The 22844-nt window shown below is 40.9% G+C and overlaps 1 protein-coding gene and 1 pseudogene across 1 annotated transcript in view; both read left to right on the plus strand.

Moving 5' to 3' along the window:
- The window catches only part of KLF12 (KLF transcription factor 12), a 409446-nt gene that overhangs the window by 355310 nt on the left and 31292 nt on the right, over positions 1 to 22844 (plus strand). The gene's annotated exons all lie outside the window — the stretch shown is intronic.
- Positions 2391 to 13374, plus strand: LOC138382865 (small ribosomal subunit protein uS2-like; annotated as a pseudogene).

Consider the following 22844-nt stretch of genomic DNA (forward strand, 5'->3'; position numbering starts at 1 on the left):
GTACTTCAGTATTTCTCTTGAATGAATGAATGATATCTGACCCAAGTTAGTTCACATTAGGTCTTAGAAAGAATCCCCAAGAGATAATACTGTTCATAGTATCACTTTGAAATAAAGTGCTTCATAAACCCTAAGTATGAGCCCACAATCAAATTTCAACTTTACATAAAAGGAATCCCTTTACTACCACCTAGGTGATTCATTGACACACCCAGCATTTATTACAGCCTCAAATGAGCTTGTAATTTAGTCTTCAAGTCTCTTGGGCCATTCTTAACTCTAACAGTTTAGAATCCTGACCTGGTGGGTATATTTAAGTAGGACTATAGTTCAATACATTAGGTAAATATGTACTTGTATGTTATCATTTTTTTTTTGTGATCCCTAAATCTTCTATTTTGTAATATATTTGGAACACCTTCATAAATAGACACATTGGGTTACATCCTGTAGAAAAGCAATGATTTAAATAGCATTAAATTAATGCTATTGTAAAATAGATCTCTCCAATTTCATTCATTTTTCCATTTCTCTACTCGTTGGCTTTTTTCCTCAGAAGTCTGTAAAGAAAAAGAAACATTGCTTTCCTTAGAGTTAGCAGTTTATAGGTATGAAGAAAGAAAAGAAGATACCTTTCTATTATTTTTCACTTTAGACCTGAATTATTCTGCACTCTTTGGAGAACCCTGTAGCTTAACTGAAGAATGAACTGATTTCTAACAGTGAGAGTGACTTACAATAATCTTCCCCAAACTGCACAGTGCATGAAGTATTTATTTGGGAAAGACAAGGAAGTCTGAAATTATATTGAAGGTAGGAAACAAAGGCCAAAGACAACCATGTTAAGAACAGAAGAAAGTTGCTGCCACCTAGAGGTGAAAGTCAATAAATTTTGAGAATGTACTGTGAATACTCATAAAATGATCTTAGAAGAGACACTGATATAATCCTAAAACTGAAATGCAGCCAAGTGACTTAGTTTCTACCTCTAAATGAGCCTAGACCTATTCCATCCCCCCTCCAACTCCCCAAGCACAGCATCTCATTCCCCATGGTATTTTGGTGACCCTGGTGGATTTTCCATTTTTGCCAGCAGCAGCCTTGTTACTGATCGTAAGGACTTAAGTCCTTGGAAGTTGTCTTCCTGTACCATAGAATCTCTGTGACTTGGAAGTCATCATTGCCCTAGTTAATAGAGAATGTCTTTTCTACAACCCAGGCTATCTTTTTCAAATACATCCTCAGAAGTGCCACTAAAACTACAGTTCTCATCAAATTGTGTAGCTGATGCTCTTTTCCATTCTCCCAGGAGAAGGCAAGTAGCAGGGGAAACCTGTGTGATGACAGGTGAGACTCCTGGGAACACTGGGAAGAGGAAGGGACCCTGAGACTCACCTAAGTTATGCTAAAACCTAAAAACAAATGGCAGCACCGGCCTCCATGATAATATGCAATTTGGCCCATTTTCATTTCGGTTATTAGGAATTGACTGTACATAGCGCTAACAATTTTTTAAATTGTCAGGACATTCTTTTACTAGAAAATCCTCCCAACTAAAGATGCCTAGACAGCCAGAAACGTGCTGCCACATTTGTCTTGCTATTCTCTCTTTTAAGGGCTGCCACACCGTGCAACAACCCTAGGGCGCGGTATTCGCATCCTGCCGTATCTGAAGGTACCTCCAGACACATTAAAGCAAAACATGCTGGCATTATAGAAAGGTGAGGAACTATGAAGAGCATATGTGTGTGAGTTTACGTGTCTGCCTCTCTCCCCTCTCCTGAATGGAAGACTTGATTGAATGTTTTTGATGATGATTTTTAGGGGGGAAAGGGCTTCAAAAAATACCAGAAGATACCAGCAATACCTATTAGAGAATATAGCAATCAGAGTGTTCCTTGTTTCTTTTACAACCTTCTGCTTCCTTAGAAGGCTTTAGCTGAACCCCTCCTCTGCCTAGCTGCCATGTGGGCCTTCACATGCTTGCCATTTTTTATTTTCTCCTAACCTGTATTTAATTTTAATCTATAAGTATTTAGATTCTATTTGAGATTGTCAGAAATTATCTTTTTTTTACACAATAGTATCACTTTTCCAGAATATTTGTGTTTATTTGTTCCCTCATTCAGTAAAGCTATTGTGACTGCAATGATCCGCCAGTTCTCTGCACTCTGGGGGCACAGTATTTATGAAGACAAACAAGACCCCCACTCTCATGGAGCTTCCCACGTGGTGCAGCAAGATAGACAACTGGCGAATGCTGAGTGCTCTGACGAAAATGGAACAGGGATGTGATCGGAGATGGCTGGGGCGCGATCCAAGGGGCATGGTCAGAAAAAGCCCCTTGAAAGGAGGTGACTCGGTCATTCCAGGTGCTAGAAACAGGTCACATGGAGGCTTTCCAGTGGCAGCAGGCCTGGAACATTCAGCAGAAGAAAAGCATGAATGAGGGGGAGGGTGAAGCAAGATCAGGGCAGAGAGGTTGGCGGGAGCAGAAACAGCCTGGAGTCTGGGTGGAATGGGAGGTTTTGAGCAGGCGAGTGAAATGATCGGATTTATGTGTTTAAAACTCAGACTGGCAGCTCTGTGGAGGAAGGATTCTAGGAGTGGAAGCAGGGGAGTGAGTGCGGAGGCCCTGGCTGTGGTTGAGGAGAAAGAGGATGCTGGCTGAGATGAGAATGGTATCTGTGGAAAGAGACAAGTGGGTGAAATCAGGGCGTGTTCTGAGAATAGTATTAACAGCAGTTGCTTATGGAAAGAAATGAAGAAAAGAGAAGAATCAAGGATGACACCTAGTTTTTGTGTGAGCAACTTAGGGTTGTGGTTGGTAGCTTAGAGCAATGGGCAAGTCTGTAGATACGAATGTGGGCACCATCGACATACGACTGACATTTCCTAAGGGGTGTGTGTGTATCTTTCTGTCTATGTATGATGAGGGACAGAAACGTTTTTCAGATGAAGAAAATCTGAAGATAAAAATTCTTACAAACTTTTAACTGGTGGCTCCAAAAAAAGTGCAGCTCACAAGCCACAAGTGTCTGCAGGTAAATAGGGCCGAAGCTGTGACCAAGTACCTGATGCAGCCTGCATGTGCCCTCAGGGTGCAAAGGACTAGGTTTCAGTACATTCTTGGCTCCATCTCTACATACTCTCAACAACCCATTGTAAAGTGATGCCACTTGCCCCCAATAATTGTCCAGCCCTGGGCTGCTCGGAGAGACACCTGACTTCAACTAAATAAATAGATCTTAGTACATGAGGGCCTCTTTTCCCAAAACACCCGGTACCCTGATCTCTTTCTTTCATGAGAAGATTTTAGCACTGGAAGAGCCATTGAATCTCTTTGTTCATATCCCCCAAGCTCAATCTTCTCCCCATTCCTTACCTACAAAATCACCCAAGCCAGAAACCTCCTTGTAATTCCAACTCTGTCAAAAGCCACGTCCATTTGATCACCCGAGTCTAGCATTTGTCCACCTACGTGTTTCCCAGCAATGTTGGCTGTTTTTCACCCCACGTGCCCTCATCACCTCTTGCCTGTGATACTAGCCTTGGTATCTTTAGATTCGGATTCTTTGCACTCCTCCCCCAAGCCTAATCTTCACCGTGCCTGCAGCGATCATTGTAAAAACCAAATGGGACTGCACCTCTCTTTACAACCCGGTGGTTTGCCATCCTTCAGAGTCCAAAGCCCTTAACACAACACATGAGGCCCTTTGAGTCTCACAACTATTTCCTCCTTTTCCATCTTCTCATAAATTGTTCCCGTCTTCCCTGGACCATAAGTTCCAGCCACAATGAACTTGTTACATTTCCCAAAACACCTTTATCACTAAGGAAACTAATTCAGAAAAACTCAGCTTAAAAATTCTCCTGTGAAAAGACTTCCCTGTCATACACCAGCCCATCAGCCTCTTCTTCCTCTCTGATCTTATGCTGTTATATGAACCATATTATCACTGTTGTCAGGATTTATTGTAAGTCTCTGTTGGGCTGGTTATAACGTTCTTCCTGCCTTCCCCTCAATACTTAGGGCCGCCAGCATGGGGGTCCTGCTGCCCTGGCTCTGAGCACAGCACTTGGCGCAGTGAGCACAGGGCATATGGATCAATGCAATGCAGACATCTCTTCCAGTAGCCTCATCTTGGTGGGAAAATGAGGCCCAGAGAGTTGAAATAATTTTGTCCAAATTTGTACAGTGAGTTAAAACTAGGTTTGAAACTTCTATCTCCTGGACTTGGCTCCTATTTAGTCCTGTTTTTTTGTTTGCTTGTTGTTTTTTTTTTTTTTTTTTTTTTTATCTCCTTTCCACATTTTCATGGCTGTTTCCCATTCCTTACTCAATATTTTCATAAAAGTAGGAATATTCAAGTTTAGAGGGCAATGAGAAGTTTTTTCATATTAGAAACATCTTTCAACATTGGTTACATAATTTCTTCCCTTTCTGTATTTATAATGGTTATGCTGGACAAAATGCTTGAAGAAGAATGATGGAACACTGACCCGAATTTCAGAAGCTGAGACTTTAGGCCTGTCCTGTCACTCTTTAATTTTGTGATCTGGGACAACATTGAGTCCCTCATTCCCTCTCTTGCCTATTTTTTGCACAGGGGTGATGTGAAAATAAAGGGAGGAGATTAGTATGTGGGAAAGCACTTTATGCCACAGAGAGCAAGTTGCTACAAAGTACCTCAGTGGTATTATCTGTCACTGTTCCCTTTTCTCTTAAATGTAACTTCCTTTATCGATGCTTAAAAAAAAAATCTTCTGTAAGTTTCCTTTCTCTAATTTCCACAAACCATATAGTATTATAAAGGATTAGATTTCCAATTCCTACCTCCACCTGACTTCTACTTTTATGGCCTCTCTGATCTGCTTGATCCTGAATTTAATTATCAGGCTTACATTAACACCCTGTCTCTTTGCTTTCTTCTGCCTAGCAGGTCATGGCTGAGTGAAAAGAGCTTGATTAATAAAAGCTTACCCTTTTATATTTCCTTATAATTAGTCCAATAGAAAAGGATCACCTCTTGGACAGACTTTGTGCAGCTCATTTTTTTTTTTTTATTCTTTGTCCTTTGGGTGTGCTAATTCAGTGGCTTTCTGTCTCTTGTGTATATTAATGGATTTGAAAATCAACCTTGTAGTACTTATTGCCACACCTTCCAAGACACAAACACCTTCAAACATCACAACTCTGGAAAAATGATTTGGAATAAGATTTAAAAGCTAGGTCTGTGGTTTAACAGGACTAATACATATGACATTTTCACATGAACAAAGAATAAAAATCTGTTTCTCTTTTTCATCTATTAGCTGGCTCAACAGGTACTGAATTTTAAGTGGCACTGTGCAAAGTGTCAATCATGTTGGTATCAGGTAAAGAGTTAAATCATTTATCTGTCAGAGAGAGAGAGAGAGAGAGAGAGCGCGAGCGCGCTTGGCCTCCCAGGATTGTAGCAAGCTGTGGGACCATGGTCTCAGAATACACACCAAAAACTGAAGATAGTTTATGGAAAATGACCGTCAAAGCAAATCTAGTGTTAATTAGCCACAGAGGGAGATGTGGCCTCTGAAGTACAGCATGTAGATTGTTACTCTCCAGTAATTTTTTTAAAACTGGCCTGGGGTGAATATATGTGAAGAACAGGAGTCCAAGCAACTCAATGGAAAGAGCTCAGGCTTTGGAATCAAGGGATACTGGTTCAGATTCTGTCTGCTTTTGGCTGTCAGCCTTAAGTCATCAAACTCCTCACTACCATTTCCTCTGGGGTGTAAAACACAACAAAAATATCTCTCTCCCATGGCTCAAAATATTAAAATTTAAATATATTTGTCATATACCTTGGCCTGCCATAATAAAATATAATACCATGGATGGGGTGGCTTAAACAACAGGACTTTATTTCTTGCAGTTCTGGAGGCCGGGGAGTCCAACATTAAGGCACTGGCTGATTCACTTCCTGGTGAGGGCTCTCTTCCTAACTAGCAGAGGGCTGCCTTTTCTCTGTATCTTCACAAAGTAGAGAGAGAAAGAGCTATCGTCTTTCCTCTTAGAAGGACACTAATTCCATCCTGGAGGGCCCACCCTCATGACCTCATCTAAACCTAATTACCTCCCAAAGGCCCCGTCTCCAAATACCATCACATTGAGAATTAGGGCCTGAACATGTGAATTTGGGGGGAACACAAACATTCAGTCCATGACAGTGTTAATTCAGCTTAAAGGTCTGGGCAGACAAGGATCATGTGTGTTACGATTTTTTTTTTTAAATGCCAACTTCTGATTATCAGCTCCCTTAAATCTAATCATTTAAACATCAGCTGTGTCTGACTTTGTCTTCTGTGTGACAAAGGAATCTGATGAGGGATTAAAAATGGACCCTGAAATCAATAATTTGCTCCCAGGCACGCCTGGTAATATTGCTGGTAAATAATTCATCATCTGCTGGTGGAGGTAAGTCTCCAAAGTCATTCTCCACTAACTCATCGTTTTCAACACTTTTCTCCAAAGGGAAACAATGAAGTCTGATTTCGCCAGACTTGGACAGTGCATTTGGTTAGAACTACCTTTCAATGATAGTTTACATTCTTAAGCTTTTTATAGTTTTCTCACAGTATCATATATATTATTTATTTCTCATGACCATTCTGTGAGATGTCTTGAAAGACATTATCTAATCTTTAAAATGAAGACAGGCAGAATAGAGCAGGGAATTAAGGAATTAGTCTGCTTATTTTGATATTTCAGTTACTATACATTAACTCTGTAACCTTAGGCAAGTTATTTAATATCTCTGTGCTTCTGTTTCCTAATCTATAAAATGGAGCCTGCTAATAATACTTGTCTTGTAGTTACTGTGAGGATTAAATGTGCTGTACTACATATGAAACTCTAAGGACTGTGTTTACCAAACTCAATAAATGTTGACTATTATTATAATGGGATGCAAAACTAATTTATGTGGCCATGACTAATATATAGCTAACATTAATTATCTGGTTTGTTAGCTAGAAAGTATTCTGACCCTTTTGTTTGTTTGTTTTGTTTTGGGGGTTTGTTTGTTTTTTTGTGACAAGGTCTGTCTCTGTTGCCTGGGCTGGAGTGCAGCTGTCATCATAGCTCACTGCAGCCTCCAACGCCTGGGCTCACGTGATCCTTCTGCCTCAGCGTCCCAGGTAGCTGGGACTGCAGGCGCACACCACCACACCCAGCTAATTTTTCTCTTTTTTGTAGAGATGAGATCTCACTCTTGCTCAGGCTGGTCTTGAACTCTTGGCCTCAAATAATCCTCCCGCATCAGCCTCCCAAAGTGCTAGGATTACAGGCATGAGCCACCACGCCCAGCCTCTGACCCTTTTATAGATAACAAAATTGAAAGCTCGGTTAACTGAATTCTCTGATATGATATAACTAAGCTAACCTTGACATTTCTACTACATCTCTCTCATTTGTTCCTCCTCCTTTACCTACCTTTTAAATGTTCATATTCTCCAAAGTTCCATCTCATTTTGCATACTCTTCTTTGCTAACAGGCTTCACCACAGCTAAAGCACTTTCCTCTTTGCTGTTGGCAGCTTGGATTCTTCACTTCCTCCTCTGGTTCCCCACCATGTCCTTGTATCACAGCCCTTAGGTATGTGTACTTGAGCGAGTATGAATGTATGACCCTCTCTTTTGGACTGTAAGTCCCAGCACCTAGTATAAGGCCTTGTCCATAGTAGGCACTCAATAAATATTTGAAGGAGGAAGAAAGAAAGGATGGGGCATAGCTTTAAACTGAAGTGTTCTAACTCTTCTAGTTCCAACTCCATAATTAAATTATTCTTAGGGTTTTTTTATTTTTAGAAAGATACACAAAACTTAAATAAAATGGAATATTTGAAGACTTTTTTCCCAAATTTGTGCAATTAAAGTAATTAGCTAATTGAAAGACTAACATACTTTGAGCACCTGCTATATGCCAGGTTCCATGTTGATGCTGGGAACATAAAGGTGGTCTCCAGGAGTTTCTGTCTTTGGGGGAGAAGTCAAACTCTCATTAATGAGTTAGCAAAATTATGTTACTGCTATGTCACCTCTTTGTCACAGGTAGGTCCTTCTGTGCTGCTCCAATTAAACATATTTAGGTATTGCATCATGTGTTGGCTCTGGGAGTTAGCCTTGTTTGAGATAATGAGATTCACAAGTAGAAGCTATTTATATATTTTTTCCATTTATAAGTTTTAAAGAAATATGTCTGTGTCCATTGCTTTTGCCTCTCTAATGCTTCTCCTAGTGTGCTTTACCATGTGTGGAAAATGAAAAATAATAGAATTAGTACAGTCACATCATGGTTTGCCCTCATGTGCATGTACACACTCCTGATGGTGGCAACGCAGTATTTGTGTTTGTTGGTTTCATCTGTGGATCTTTATCAGCTGAATGTACTCCATTGTGAAATGTCATTAGAACGCTCATTTCTCTGTGGGTCGGGAGGCCCATTGGAAAGCATCATATATTCAGTAACAGCCTTTTGCCTGGTGCAGACAGCATGTGCTGCCTATTTTGCAGCACGTTACTATCCTTGAAACGTAAAAATGATGCATCATTTAACTAACTTACTTTTTTCCTCTGCTATCAATTCATTCGTGTAGTGGCATGCCCTTGACTTTCCAACTGGTGGGTATCTTAAAAATAGCATTAAGTGAAATCAGCTTTTTGGTGCTATTTTTGCTTGATGTCGTCTGAAACAGTGCCTTGGTTTTGCAAGTTGGTGCCTATTAATAGATTTGGAAACCTGTGATTCTAAAAGTTACATATGTGTAGAATGATAACAAGTGTTGACAAAGGAGCATTTCCTTTTTCTTTTTGCACGTAGTACCTTGACTAAGTGAAAGACTGTAGTTCTTGCATGTGACACTGTCATGAAATACGAATCTAGTCCTTGTCACAGTCTGGGTTGACTTTTGTTAGATACATTGTAGGGATAATAATAATTGCATTTAATATTTATAAACATGCATGATTACGGTTAGATTGGTAGAGCATGTCCTTGAGCCCTCATCGCAGTTGACCTGAATGTCACATGATTTAGGACACTAGAGGAGGAAAACCAGGGCTTGCTTCTAGGCTACTGATAAAGCCCTATTCATGGTGAGCTCTTGCACAACTTTATGACTTCAGTCACAACTGGGTAAGAGTAGTGTCACCTCCTTCCTACCTAGAACATATGCCTTAAATGAATGTGCATCATGACACATGTTCTCTTGTGTTCCCAGGAGTCAAAGAGCACACGTACAAAAAATGACCCCATCCTGCAGATTATTTATGGTAATGAGCCATGGTTTTAAAAAAGAATGCCAGTGCATTAACCACAAATTCCTATAAATAATAAATGAGTAAATAGTTTATTCTAATAAGTACGTAACAGCTGTAATGTTAGGTACTCATAAAAGTGGCTGATCACATTAGCAGGCCTTGGTCCAAAGGGAGTAGCCAGCTAAAACTAGAAAGTTCTGTAGAACTAGAAGGTGCAGCCATGGCCTCAGACTTTAACACCAGGATGCGTAAATGTTAAGTTCTTTTCTCAAACGCTAGCCCTCATCAAAGGTAAACCCAACTAGCCACCCTCAAAAACTAATGAACTCTAATAAAGTAGAGAGACGTACACACTCACCTATGCGTACACATGCACACATCACCCTGCAGTTTTATTTTTTAATATCCTGATACAAGTTTGGCGAGTGCTGAGCATCATTTTGTCACGTGTGCTCTAGGGTAGCACGTGCTGCTTTCATTTCCCCGCATTGCTCCTCAGTGTCCATCCACCTGCTCCTGCAGCCCTGGGGCTCCATAGCACTCCTTCGTCTGGTTCCCTTCCTGCTTCATACTGTGGCTGCCACCAGCTCCTCCCCGTACTAGATCAGCGCCCAGGTAGCTGACGCAGGCTCCAGCATGTCCATCATGCCAGCCCCAGTCACCTGCCTTTTGCTCCTGCCACTCATGTGCCAAAAAGGTTTATAAAGACCTGTCTTGAAAAGACCCCTCCTGTAGGAGACCTACACTCATCCTTTCAGAAGGCTCTTTCATCCATGCCCTCGTGAGAAATTCACAACCAACCTTTGGGACATTCCCAATAGGGAGTCTCAACCCCATTTTGTCAGTGACGAAATTGAAGGTTCCAAACAGAAATGCAGTGATTTGTCCTATGGAACAAAGCTGGTGTGCAACAGCCCTGGCACACCTAGATCTTGGTCTTCCAAATTTAGCCCTGGATCTCCTAATCCAGTCCCATGCTGCCCCAAGTCAGACTTGAATTCTTATTTGTAGGTGGAGAATTTAAAAGCAGACTTATCATCTGTATTTAACTTCAGTTCAAAGATGTCATGGGTCTTGGCATTTGGGTTTGTTTGAAGAATGGAAAAGTGTTTGTAGATGGGGGCTTAGCTTATATGAATAGTTTCCAGATAAACAGAAGAGGTTACTGAAGTTCTTGAAAATTCTTTTCAAAACCTTTTTAAAGTTTTAGATTAATTTTCTTTATGTAGAATGCCTTATCTCAAGGAACTAGTATATTATAAGGTCCCTATATGTACTTTCTAGTCATTTGATTTTTCTCTCTTTCCTGGAAGCCACAACTTTCTTGGAAACCACAACTTTGGTTTTTCTCAGCAGGACTTATTTAGGTGATGATTCTGAAATTATTGGTGTTTTTGAAACATGCTGATACCAAAGCAGAGTTTTAAAATATGTTTCTTGGATCAACTTTTTCCAAATACACATAAATTCACATAAACCCACACATGCATATAATATGCATGCTCTGTCTCTTGAAAGATGTTTTCACGTAACTTTAATTGAATGAGAGGACATTCCTTCTAGTACTTTTCCCTGCTTAATTTCTGGGTACCTTCAATTTGTTAAGTAATTGTGTAGTGTGTCTTAAGACAAACCATATTCTATGGTGCTTGCAGGATCTCAAGTCAGCAGTGTATTTTATAGAAGACAGCTCTGATCAGACAACAAAATTTAAGACTCTCTACATAAGAGGAGTTGATCCTGAGGGAAGTAATGTTAAACCCCTTCTGTCAATATTCTGTAAGGGAGAGTAATAACACCATTTGGTACATTCAATACTCATGTCATTCGTAGATGAATATACCCAACTCCTCACTCCCGATTTGCTCACATTCTAAGCCTGATTTTGGAAACAGAGTGCAGCCCAGAGCTGAAGAAAGAGAACCTACTATAAAATAAGCATAACATCCTCAGTGCATCTGAAATGTCACATGCTACTTCCTGCCTCCTTTCTAGCAACTTTTCATTTAAGTGGAGGAACTAATGGAAAGATACAGGGTTTTATTATGTAAGAGAAAAGAAGATCAGAGAAGGGATGATACGAAAGGCTCTCTTTTTATGCCCAGGAGAACATGAAGCTATGCCCCTCCCTGACTTAATGAGAGGGCTATATGAAAGAGCTGAAGGACACTCATTCCTTTGAGCCATAGGAGGGGAATCATATTAAGTCCATCATAGGACAGTTTATTATTGTCTCTTCTGGTTGTAATATTTTCTTAAAGGAAATATCAAATTGTAATATTGAACTCTCATTTAAAATTATATGCTGCACCATTTCACATCCTCAGCACTTTTGACTTCATTCTCTTTAAGGTTGCTTCATCTGCCTGAGCTTTATTTTAGTCATCTGTAAAACGGGGATGATGATGCCATCATCTCAGAGTGTTGGGAGAATTAAATAAAATGATGCCTGTAAAATATTTAACATACTATCTAGTAAACTTTAAGTTATTCTGTAACTACTGGCTATCATTAGCTATAATGATTTGAATACCTAAAAGTTCGGTGAAAGAAAAATTACTATTTGTAATGCTCTAAGTAGAGACTGAAATCCATATGCACTCTATCTTTTGGGCTCAGGTTTGACTAAAGTGAAGCTAGCAAAGTAACTTCAGAGATTGGGTTCAGTTCTTAAAATTTTCTGCTTTTCCAAGTGAAAAATTATGTATGTTCCACAGAACACCTTAAATATTCAAGAATCTTCCCCAAATCTAATGCAAGAATTGGAAATATAAATAAGCTCCCCTCTATGCTTCTATTTTCTTTCCCTTTGCTTATGTCTCTAAATCCCCTGCATTTTATTTAATTGACTCTGTTGACTCTGCTCAACAACCACAAAACCAGAGAATCTCCAGCATGGTAGGCTTGAAACTCACCATGTCAGTAGGCTTTCCAACCTCTCTTTAAAAGGTCAGCGCGAGTGGCTGCAGGAATGTCCCTCGGTGGTCTGTGTCATACGTGTAGCAGGTGACAGCAGGGGTAGTCTCTGCCTCGCTCATTACTGCATCCCCGGAGCTTAGTGTGGTGCTGTGCACATGGCAGGTGCTCGATGAGTGTTTGTGAAATGATAACTGAGCGACCGATCTCACAATGAGATTCTCTTGAGATTTTTTTGAAAACAACAGATTTTTTTAACTTATCCTTATATGGAATATTTAAAAAGATCAGAGCAGTATCTGCAGCAGGAACCCACTTAGGTGGCACCGACCTTGACTTCCAAAGGGAACAGTACATCTACGAAATGAAAAGTGATGGCATCTGCATCATAAATCTGAAGAGGACCTGGGAGAAGCTTCTGCTGGCAGCTCATGCCATTGTTGCCATTGAAAACCCTGCTGATGCCAGGGTCGTATCCGTTGGGAATACCGGCCAGTGTGCTGTGCTGAGTTTGCTGCTGCCACTGGAGCCTCTCCCACTGCTGGTCACTTCACTCTGGGAACTCTCACCAACCAGATCCAGGCAGCCTTCTGGGAGCTGCGTCTTCCGTTGGTTACCATTCCCAGTGCAGACTACCACTTAGAGTGTTGCATATTAACCTGCCCACCACTGCTCTGTGTAACGCACGTTCTCCTGTGCATTACGTGGACGTCACCAACCCATACAACAACCAGGGAGCCCACCCGGTGGATCTGATGTGCTAGATGCTGTCCTGGGAAGTTTTGCACACGTGTGGCACCACCTCCTGTGTACACCCATAGGAGGTCATGCCTGATCTGTCCTTCAACAGAGAACCTGAAGACACCGGAAAGGAAGAGCAGGCCGCCGCTGAGAAGCCTGTGACCAAGGAGGATTTCAGGGGGAATGAACTGCTCCAGCTTCTGAATTCACTGCTACTCAGCCTGAGGTCGCAGACTGGTCTGAGGGTGTGCAGGTGCCCTCTGTGCCTGTTCAGCAGGTCCCTACTGAAAACGGGAAGTGCCCCGCCTGCCACAGAAACCTGGTCTGCAGCGCCCACTGCTCAGGCCACTGAGCGCACAGGGACAACCACTGAGTGGTCTTCAGGTGTTCTCCACAGGCCCCCAAGATGGAAATAAAGTTGATGGAAAATAAACATTGGTTTATTTAAAAAACAATAACAACAAAAATGCCCCACTGTCATAGAATTAAGAGAGAATGTGGTATTGGCATAAGGACCGTAAGAATGGTTGGGATCCAGCAGATTGCAGAAGTTTTCGCTATTGTTTTCTGTAAAGCTGAAAGCAAGCTTCCTGACCTGCAAGGAACCCGGAGTCTAAGGCTTTGCAACCACAGCTATATCCGACCAACCCAAAGCTTTTGTGGGTCTGGGAAGCATCGTTGGTGCAGCCCTGGCAGGGTCAGGGACCAACCCTGGCAGTTTCCCTTGAGTAGAAGCAGCATTGTGGGTTGCCACGGCAGGGCTTGTGCGAGCTCTGCAGTCGCTCTCCTTCTGTGGCTGTCACGTTGGCATCTTTTATCTAATTGGGCTTTGGGTTTTCTCTCCCGTAAGATGCAGGCCAGTTTCCTTCTGTTCCGTGGAACCATTGTCAGGACGAATGGGAACGTTTAAAATGAACAAAATGTCTTCAGTGGACGTTTAACTCCTCAGCAGAAAGACGTTACAGTTATGGAAGGAGTTATTAACTTTGAAAAAGGGATACATAAAAATGCTGTTAGTACTTTGAGACCGTGCTTCATTTTATGCCTTATGCTTTGCTTCTGCTCCGGGAATTTTGAGGCCTGTCTTAGGGGTGTGTAACTCGCATTAGCACTGGGTGGGCTTCGCATCCATGGGTGGTACTGTCTGCCGGAACAGACTGCTCTGCTGTTCCCCCTCGTTTCCCTGAGTCTGCCCACACACTGCCATGCTGCCGAGGCTCCCACACTGAGACATATGCTAGAGCACAAAATGCTTTCCCCTCAGGACTCCCAGAGGGTGTTTCAAGAATGCTTTCCCTGATTCCCGCTTCTTGAGATACAAGAACATTTGGCAAAGAAAATCTAAATAGTTGCTTTGAAACAATAAATCAAGACTCGAACTCATTTAAAAAAAAATGAAAGAATCCATGACATGGCTAGTCCTAAATCACCTTTTGTGATAATGCTTAAGCAAGTTTATTTACCCTGTATCTTGGTCTTTTGGGGCTGCTATAACAAAATACTATAGACTGGCTGGTTTATAAACAACAGAAATTTATTTCTTGCGGTTCTGGAATCTGGGAAGTCCGAGATCAAGGTACCAGAAGATTCATGAGGGACTGCTCTCTGCTTCTTAGACACCCTGTGTCTTCACCTGGTGGAAGGGGCAAAGCAGCTCTCTGGGGCCCCTTTTATGAAGGACCTAATCCCACTCGTGACGGCGCTACCCCCATGACCTAATCACCTCCCAAAGGCCCCACCTCCTAATACTTTCACCTTGTGGGTTACAATTTCAACATAAGAATTTGGGAGCACACAGACATCGGACTATAGCACCCGGCAACTCTCAAGAGTGACCCAGTCCCTCCTCAGGACTATTTCTGGGAAAGCTGCTTATTATGCTTTGAGAGCATGTGAACAAGTCACAGGTTTTTGGTCACACAATCCACAAAATTAAATAATTCTACAAAGCTATGCCCTTGCAACCCATCATATAGGCTCTGGTAAATATTTGACTTTATATTCCTGTGCATGTTAACAATCTCTAACACACCTCAGAAGCTAATGTGTTTCTGCTAAAAGGGAAAATTATGATTTGAAGTTGGAAATCAGACAACTTGTTTAAAAAATAAAATTATCCAAGAATGTGCTAAACCCAGATAAATTGACAAATATTTTTATCATTGGCAAAGCTAGCTCAATATGTTTTCTGATTATTTATCATTTCTGTGTAAATGCAAGAACAATTCAGAAGTTATTAATAATAGTCTACAATGCAAAAGAGTCTCTAGAGAATATCAGATAAGAGTAATGGAAAAGGGGACATAAATGATATGCTCATTCCCCCAACCTTTGCCCCAGAGCAACGACTTCCAACCTTTTTGGAGATAAAAACTCATTAAAGTTTTCACTGATTTTATGCCTTCACTTCTACATCCTACATGGGCTATATGACATACATTTTTTAAAACTGAATTTTATTTGAGCACTTTGGCAATATCCCTTGAGGTAAAACAATACCCTAATATATTGCCAGCTGAGAACTGGGAGAGTAAAATAACACTTATTAAGGCTAAACAGGTACCATGCGTTGTCTTAAATGCTTTTCATGTAGCAACTCATTTAACCCTTTCCACAACCTTTGAAGGCAAGTATGTTTATTCATTGCATCTTATAGAAAGGAAGTTGAGGCACTGAGGCCTAAAGTTACTTGTCCAATGACTTGACACAGTTAGATGGGTGGGGCCAGGTGATCTGACTGCAACACCAGGCACTTAACCACAAGCCTGCTCCTTCCTGTAGTAGATGGCTGGCAGTCCGCAGTTCAAAAATAGCAATCATGAATGGAAGTCGTGTGAAAATCATCATGGCTATATTTATCATGGTCTTTGTCCTTTATAACTTTTCAACTACACAGCCCTTTTAGGGTAGTTCTACCATACCTGTTTTATTCCTCAACATGCATATGTTCTGTCTGAATTACTGCACATTTGCTCATATTTGGTTTTTGCATTACTTTTGTTATTGTTGTTTCACAAACATAACGCATATTTACCTACCCAGATCTGAAATTCTAAAGATCAAAAACAGTGTCTTTTACTACTTGTCTGTTTTCCACAAAAGAGATGGAAAAACACATATAGAATGAATACTTAAAAATGTATGTTGAGTAGAATATGTACACTGAGAACCAATTCAGCATCTTCTTTAGAAAAAATTCCATCAGGGCCTTTCAGAATACAACCAGATTGGCCCAATGCACTTTGGCATTAATATGTGACTGTAAACCAATGACACCAAAATATCTGAAGATTGCATTCTGGGAGATGTAAGAAATAGTTTAATAATTAAAATCAACATTCTTTTTCTTAAATCCACTTCATTCAATATACATGAGCAAACATGCAGTAATTCAGACAGAACTTATGCATGCTGAGGAATAAAACAGGTATGGCAGAACTACCCTAAGAGGGCTGTGTAGTTGAAAAGTTATAAAGGACAAAGACCACTCTTGCATGAGCAAGAGTGAGACCCTGTCTCTACTAAAAATAGAAAAATTAGCTTTACATGGTGGCACATGCCTGTAGTCCCAGCAACTCAGAAGACTGAGGCAGGAGGATCGTTTGAGCCCAGAGTTTGAGGTTGCTGTGAGCTACAATGATGTCACTGTGCTCTAGCTGGCTACAGAGCGAGACTCTGTCTCAAAAAAACAAAACAAGCAAAACAAAACAAAAATCCTGCATGGCAACAAACTGACACTCTACATTGTTATTTCGAAACCATAATAAATCCTGTGGGGATGTGCACATTACTTATTACATAAACACAGCAAATGCTTGGTAATATATAAAGTTCCTGCTTGACAATGTGATCTTTAACATACGGACACTTACATCACCTGATACTATGTAATCTTGGGGATACTATGAGAGATAATGGAGGGGAATCATAATGGTGATCTTTCTAGTGTAGGAATTATTTTACTCACTCTTGGAGTCAGACAGATAGTCTTAAAATACTATATTGTTTATATTGGCAGCTGGAAGAATCAATTATTATGTTGATAATTAACTCTCAGAGTTGAGAGGAATAGATTATAATTTACAGAAACTCCAGGCTTTCTAGAGACCATTAGTGTCACTTGTCTATGAAGCCATTCTCAAACACCACAGTCACTTTCCCTATAAATGAGTTACGCTCTGTGGGTCTGGATGGCTGGGAGATAGGTCCTTGAATGGAGGAACCAGGAAGTGTGTTACAGGCAACTAAGGAACTTCGATTAGTAGGGTGTGTCGGTGGCAGTGTAGATTGAGCAGGGGCTGAGAGACTCATCTGAATGCAAGCATGCTTATATCATGTGATGTTTGGGATACCTTTGCTAAGAGGGCTGATAGAGTATTAAGGCTACACCTGGGTAGCACTATTAGTTATTACTATGACATAGTAAAAGTTCAAGTCAGGTCAAACAACAACAACAACAAAAATAAAACAGTGTATACAGGACAAAGACAAGTACTTTGTCACAGCATCAGAATCTTTACCTGGTCCACCTATGCATCCTCTCTCACTGTTCATCCCTAGTCTCAGTTTTTCTGTCAAATGGGGAAAATGGCATCAATCTCATAGAATTCTGAAAATTAAATAGGTAATCCTTATGTAGCACATAGCACAGTGCTGGGCATCATTTACTAAGTGCTCAGTAAATATCAGCTAATATTCTTCCTTCTCCTGGACTCCTCCAGAGGTAAACTCCGAATTTCAAGTAGACTGCTTTCCTCTTTTTTGACCAAAGGCTATTCATTTCTCTTTGTCCTTAGGCCAGTGCTCGGGTGGTCCCCAGGCTGGAGTGACCCTCTCCACCTCCCCCTTGCTTGCCTTTTCTAATTCCCACTGGACAGTCAGGGCTGGACTCAAGTCCCACTTCCTCTGGGATGACTTCCTGGCCACCAGAGCCCCCGGGTGACTCTATCCTCTGAATTCCTGTAATGACCAAGGACATTAATGGGAGCACCATCTCTTAATGTCCTCTATATTGACTGATGTCTTTTAAATTATGTGTGCAGATATGTGCTTTGTCATACTGCTAACATGCTAAATAGCACTTTCTAAGACAGAGATTGTGGGATATGCTCCTCCGTGGCCTCCATATTGCTGTGTATTTCTTGCAGAATGGCATGGTGGGTTAAGCAAAAGCCTTTGCAGTCAGACAGTGCCTGTGGAATTCCTGACCTGCTACTTACTTTCCTTGTGATCTTGGGCAGGTTACCCTTCCTGAGCCTTAGCTTGCTTGTCTGTAAAGTGCAAATACCCTACAGAATTTTGTGAAAATTAAACAAAATGTATATTAAATTCCTAGCACAGTGCAGAGCACAAGTAAGTGCTTAATGATGTTATTATTCAGAATATCAGTAGATACTTCTTAATAGACCAATAGTAGTAAAACGCATGCTCCCCCTTGAAAAAGAGGAAAAGATACATATTTTTTTTATATTTTCAGGCATCGAAGAATCTTTGGCCATCTCTTATGAAAATGGTAAAAATAAGTAGACTGAGATTCTTTACCTTAAAATCCCAAACTATTCGGCCTCTCTAAATGTATAACCATGCATTCCTTTAATAATTAGTACTGCAGTTTGCTTGGCACTGTTTTAGGCATTTGGGATATAAAAATGAATAAGAAAAAGTGCCCCCAGCACATGGAACTTACATTCTGCTGAGATGGATGATGAACAAATAAATATGACACGATGTTAGCAGTCATAAGGGATGTGAAGAAAAATAAAGCAATAGTTAGTGAGAGAGTGTGGTGTTAGGGGGTCAGGAGAGGCAATTTAGACTGGGTGCTGGGATGTCCTTCCTGAAGAAGCAACATTTGATCAGAGACATGAATTAATGCGGCCAAAAGCCAGGTGATAATGGTGAGAAATAGTTCTAGGCAGAGGAATAAATAGCGAACTTGAAGGCACTGAGTTGAAAGGGATGTGACATGCTCCAGGAGCAGTCAGAAGGCCATTGTGCTGCAGCCGAGGAAGCTCCAGGGAGAACGATGAGGTCTCAAGGTTCCTAGAGCCTCGCAGGTGATGATAGAGACTTTGGGCTTTGTGTTAAGCGAAATGGGAAACCACTAGTGTTTCGATAGGACAGTATTTGTTTTACTGAGAAGACTATAGGGACCACTTCACAGCTATCAGGATGGCTATTATTTAAAAAAACAAAAAAAAAAAAAGGAAAATAACAAGTGTTAGTGATGATGTGGAAAACTGGAACCCCTGTGCTTTGCTTGTGGGGATGTACTAATAAAATGGTACAGCTGCCGTGGAAAGCAGTTTGGTGATGCCTTAAACAGTTAAGCATACAATTACCAAGTGATCCGGCAACTCCACTTCTGGGTACATACCCAAAAAAATTGGAAGCAGGGACTCAAACAGACACAGGTCATAGCAGCATTATTCACAATAGCCGAAAGGTGGAGATGACCCAAATATCCATCCATGGGTGAATGGATAAACAAACTGTGGTGTGTGTGTGTGTGTGTGTGTGTGTGTGTAAACACATATGTATATTCTGCCTTAAAAAGGAAGGAAATTCTGATACATGCTACAACATGCAAGAACCTTGAAAACTTTATGCTAAGTGAAATAAGACAGACATAAAAAGACAAATATTATATGATTCTACTTACATGAGGTACCTAAAGTAGGCAAATTCATAGAGACGGAAAGTACACTAGAGGTTACCAGTAGCCGAGGGCAGGGAGGGGACAGGGAGTTATCATATAATGGGAACAGAGTTTCTGTTAGGGATAATGAATTAAGTTCTAGATATAAATATTGATGATGATTGCACAACAGTGGGAGTATACTTAGTGCCACTGAATCATACACTTTAAAATGGTTAAAGGGAGCCAGGCACGGTGGTTCACACCTGTAATCCCAGCATTTTGGGAGGCTGAGGTGGGAGGATCATTTGAGGCCAGGATTTCAAGACCAGCCTGAGCAACATAGTGAGACTCTGTGTCTACAAAAAATTAGAGCAATTAGCTGGCTATGGTGGCAGATGCCTGTAGTCCCAGCTACTCAGGAGGCTGAGGGAGGAGGATCACTTGAGCCCAGGAGTTTGAGGTTGCTGTGAGCTATGATGACACCACTGCACTCCATCCCGGTCAATAGAGTGAGACCCTGTCTCAAAAATAAAAGCTGATTAAAGGGGTGAATTTCATGCTATGTATGTGTCACTATGATTAAAATTAAAAAGACTGTGGGAGGCAGGAGGAGGGGTGTGGAAGCAGGGATTCCGGTTAGATGCTATAGCAGGAAGCCAGGTAAGGGATGAGTAGGGCTGTGAGGATAGTAAGAAGTATTCAAACTTAGAATATATTTTGGAAGTTGAGCCAGTAGGTACTGCTGAAAGATCATGGTGGTAAAAGAGAATATTCACAAAGGGCTCCTGTTTTTGTTTTGAACCATCAGGAGAGTAGTGGTCATTTCCTGAGATAGGGAAAACTGGGAAAGGATCAAGTTTGGGGGAAAATACACGAGTTCAGCTTTGGGCATGTTAAATTAAAGTCATATATTTGACATACAAATGGAAGGTCAAAAAAGATATATGAGTCTAAAGCTCAGGGGAGGGGGGCTTGAAATAGAATTGAGTGGCATACAAAAAGATGGTATGTGAAGCACACCATACAAAACATGGGAGCGAGTGAGATCACCAGGGAAGAGTGAGAACAGCCAGGAGCAGGGGCCGCAGGACTGAGCTCAGGGACCCGCCAACATTCAGAGATCAAAACAGGAGGAGGTACATAAATGTGTGCTACTTTTCATTAATATTCAGCAAATATCTACTGAGCGCCTCCTTTGCCAGCTATTCTTCTAGATGCTGGGGATAATAAGCATTGAAAAGGCAATATCCACCTCTTCATATCTGTGCTCTTGTGCAGTTACTTAACTGAACCTCAGATTTCTCATCTATAAAATGGGGCTAATAATTGCAGTTAGCACAAAGTAAAACAACAGTAACTTCAGTCATTTCCTGACTATCTGCTTGTTCACCGAAAGTGTTTTATTTTCATAACCTTAATCCTTTTTATGGCCCCACAAAATATAGGTATTATTGTTTTATAAGAAAAGAACGCAAAGCTTAGGGAAGCTGATAAATTTTTTAAAGACGTAGCTAAAAATGCATTGGCAAGATGTTTACACTAGTAGCTCTCCACTCAGATCTTTCAGCCCCTCCACCGTTCCAAGCTACTCTAATATGTAACGTGCTCAGCAAGCTGCCCAAGGCCATAGTTAGAGCTTCAGAACTTGGTTCTTTCATTCCTTTGTCCTTCTCTCCACTTAAGTGCATCTCTTTGAGGTCCTGAAAAACGAACTCTTATAATTAAAACCAATCAAAAAAGCAATCACCTAGGTCATCAAGTATGTAAACTGCCAACTATAAACATAGTAATATCCCTAAAAGAATTTAATGAATGTTAATTGACTGAATAAACAAAAACTATGCATTTTTAGTCTAATTTCCTCTACAAAGTACGTGGCCTTTAGAATTACACATTGGACAGCATTTAATGAAATTCCATTACCATTAAATTTAATTTATTTTTATGAGCTTTCTTTTATAAAATCTATTCAAGTTATCCCTGAAAATACTTCTTTATTACTTAGTTTCCACTCTCCTTTTCAGTTATTACTGGCCTATCAAATAAAAAGGAAGTGCCACTCTGTTGTCATTTAAACATAGATTTATTGTTCATCTATAGATTAATTTTAACCATTAGCTTCTCCTATCCTGCCCCTTTTCCTGCAGAGTCTTGGTTGGTGAATATTACTTTTGTCCTGGTCTAACATTACGTTTGACCCAGGCTAACCTGCGGGGGTCACCTTTCATTCCTCTCTCTCCCTTCTCCGCCATTATCCCATCAATCACCAAGAACTGACAGTTCTGCTCTGAAATGCCTTGAAATTGGTCCCCTCTGATTCAGATTTAAAGACACTACTTTGGTTCAGGTAGAATGCACCTATTTAGAGGATGGCAATAAATAGCTCCCTAATAAATGGCCTTGACTTTAATGACTTTCTCACCAATGAATCCTACTCTCCTAAGCCAGAATTTTCTTCCTAAAACTCAGAGCCTAAAACTCAATCATGACACTTCCGTGGCCTACAAAATGAAGTTCTTTTACGGGATCATTCAAAGTCTATCCTCCCTGGCCCTGGTCATCCTATCTGCCCGGTATTCTCTCCTACCCACCCACCTATTAGGAACTCTGCTCATTAGACAAAGTCAAAAGAATATTGACTTTGTGATATTTTTTTTTTACATCCATAGTCATCAGTCCTCTCTTCTGCTTTCTCTTTATCACCTACATGTATACTTACTAATATTTTTCCAGACCCATTTGTTGGTATCTTCCATTAAGCTCGGCCTGATCTTCCCAAAGAGAATCAGACACTTACTCCCTTGGTTCTCATAGCATTTCATTATGCCTCTCTATCACGTATCATTTTGTGGGCTTATATAATTATGATTTGCATGCATAATAAGTTGGAGAAATTTTTATTGTCTTAACAGCTGGCACCAGATTCATCCAGAACAAAACTCTTGGTGTGGAAATGTTTGGAGCCAGACTCTGAGCTGAACCCCACCCACACCTCCGAGCCAGGTACTTGGAGATAACCTTACTCCCAAGGCTTTTGGTAGGGGAGAGCTGATCTCCATGTGCCAAGGGAAGGAATTTGTTGTTTTTCTTTTGCATAAAGTTGGGATAGGGAAGAAATCAGAGAAAAGATGAATAAAGCCAGCAAGATGAAGAGAGCGTGAGGCTGGATGGGACCAACGAGCAGCACAGAAGTAGCCAAGAGCGTTTTACAGGTAGAATCAGGGAGAGCAAAGCTCCAGGGGTCCC

The sequence above is a fragment of the Eulemur rufifrons genome, chromosome 4, assembly GCF_041146395.1.
Source record: "Eulemur rufifrons isolate Redbay chromosome 4, OSU_ERuf_1, whole genome shotgun sequence".
NCBI lineage: Eukaryota > Metazoa > Chordata > Mammalia > Primates > Lemuridae > Eulemur > Eulemur rufifrons.